This window comes from Danio rerio, chromosome 19 (assembly GCF_052040795.2).
Source record: "Danio rerio strain M-AB ecotype USA chromosome 19, GRCz13ab, whole genome shotgun sequence".
Taxonomy (NCBI): Eukaryota; Metazoa; Chordata; class Actinopteri; order Cypriniformes; family Danionidae; genus Danio; species Danio rerio.
This window is the reverse complement of record NC_141039.2, coordinates 30212656-30215161: the sequence shown is the minus strand read 5'-3', so window position 1 is coordinate 30215161 and position 2506 is coordinate 30212656. Positions and strand designations below refer to the sequence as shown.

General features: G+C 31.4%; 1 long non-coding RNA gene across 1 annotated transcript; it reads left to right on the top strand.

Moving 5' to 3' along the window:
• Positions 1–329: 329 nt before the first annotated feature.
• LOC137488523 (uncharacterized) lies at positions 330–2289 on the top strand. Its single transcript, XR_015516833.1, has 3 exons — positions 330–403; positions 1000–1047; positions 1902–2289. It is a non-coding gene; the product is annotated as an uncharacterized LOC137488523 (long non-coding RNA).
• The last annotated feature ends 217 nt before the right edge of the window (positions 2290–2506 follow it).

Sequence of the window (2506 nt, the reverse complement as noted above, 5' to 3'; positions counted from 1 at the left end):
GCCAATGCTACACTGTAAAAAGTGCTACACTCACAAAGTTGGTTCTATCTACTTTAAATAATTGCAATCTAGTTAATTTTATTTGTTTTATACCAAAAAAATAAAATTTGCTTCCTCTTTACTTAAAATATATCAGTTTTTATATAACTGTATATTTTAAATAAAACTAATGCAATTTATTTGAGTAGATTTTTGTACGTGGTTATTGTGTAGAATAAATGTTATAAAAGTGAGTTGACACAGACAATTTATTAGAGCAGCTGTCGATGTGGGCAAGTGTTCATAAAACGTGATTTTAATAGTTTGGCGTGACTCCTTTTTCATTGCCCGGGATTTAGCAGGCAGACGCAGCTTCTGCAATGGTCGACATTAACTGCTCCCAGCAGCGGATCTGATTAACACGGTAAGTTGCAAATTTAGCCGAATGATAATTGTAAAGTCATGCAAAACTGCTGTCTTCGCTAGGCAGGTGAGGTTTTAGCTTTGTAAATTGTACTGTAGCCTCAGGTATGTTAACAGTTAGACTGCTCTCACATGGAAAGCTAAGTTGGCTAACGCTAACCAACGCTAGTTTATACTAACGATTAAAAGTGATATTATTGAGAAAAATAGTGAAAGTAGTTTTAAAACACTTAGTAGGTAAAACTAACGTTGCAGAACCGATTAACAAGGTCACTGGTGGGCGGTCGGGGTGTGGGGGTTCAGTTTGTTAGCGCTAACTTAGCTAAAGTTAGCTCACCTAAGTTATAACAGCACATTAAGGATGGATATTAAATTCAGAAACGTATGCAACAGTTAAGTAGTTTGTGTTTAACGTAAGAGAAAGTATAACTTAAAGTTTGTGTTTTAGAGATTTAGTCCATAAGTTTTTTAATGCTGCATAGTGAATAAATTACAGATTTACAATTTATTTTACTTAAATTACATTTACTACTGATGTTTACAGAACCATTTAAATTGTATGCACCTCATTCTAAAATGCATGTTCTTGGTCTTTAGATACCAAAGTGATTTTGTTACCTGTGGATCTTCAAACTTCACATCCAGGTAAGGAAAACATTAGATACAATTACAGCTATAATTATTTGCAGGTAAGTAAAACATTGGTAAAATTGCAAACAATAGTGGGCTCCATAGAATTAACTTACATTTGATATCTGAAGATTTTTTTTATGTGTGCAACAGTAAAAACAGTATAAAAATATCCTAATGCAGTTTCTTATTATCTGTCAGTCTTTCAATAAAGCTAACTGATAACACTGAATCACTGAACTGTAATTTGCCAGTGACATTAAATTTGAAGAAAAAGTCAATTAAATGTAGCTTTAGCAAAAATTTAATGTAAACCTTAATGTAATGTGTAAAATGGCAATGTATTTATTTATTTATTTAATAAAATTTGTATTATGACGTGCAAAGTTTGGTGCAAAATGAAGATGACAATTAAATTATAGAATTTGTATTCTATAATTTTCTTATAGCCGTTTTCAAACAGTTTTAATATCTAAATTAAATACACATTCTTATGCTTTATAAGTTGCCAAAATAAACAAAAAAATGTAATACCTAAATTTTAACAATTCTGTGATTGACAGGAAACCACAATGACATGCACTGTTACACTGAGTAAAATCACAGTTTTCTTTAAAATTTGATAACTAAAAACACCTGGAATAATGTAATTACACAACCTCTATAACCTTTTTTATTTTTTAAATAAAAGTTAGGTAATTTTAACTAAGGTAATTTTTAACTGATAAACTAAGGTGTTTCATCCATGCATCATTCTCACTGGACTTTTGTAACTTCACTTGTAGTTATTTTCTATTTAGTATTTAGCTATTTAATGTTGTTTGGTATCAACCACCTGAACTCCTGTTTCTTTTTGTCTCTACCAATAGAGTTGTGAGGAATCAGAGGTGCATGCGGCTGCCCACGGGAAAAATTTGCCATCAGCCCAACACAGTTTGGATTATCATAGGACTGTCAGAGGTTTGCCAAACCTGTCAAATGCATGATGGCTCCTGTTTGGACTTACCAATGTCCTCGACTTCAAGTATCCATCAAAACTGTATACATTTAAGATGTATTAGAGACTCTTTGTGGGACTGGACATTATGCATCCAAAATCTTCATCAAAATATGCAAATCTCCTCACTGAGTTGCCTTGGATGATTTCTCAATAGGATCTGGTATTATTAATGTTTTTATTTATGTATTGTGTATGTGTAGCCACATTAATGGCCTATTTTGTAGTCACTATTAAAAGGAACATTGATTGATATTGAATACATGTTATGGTCTTTAATCCATCTTCCCATTCTTATTTAATTGTTATTGACAGGAAAGTCTGTTTATCTGTGTTTACTAGTGTATATTGTGCTTACAATATAGAAACGAAGATTTATTTTCTGAGGTTACAGCCAGAAGTCAATTAAATTCGTTTTAAATGACATATGCATGGTTAATTTTATTTAGATCATTAAGTTCATAATACTTAATTAAA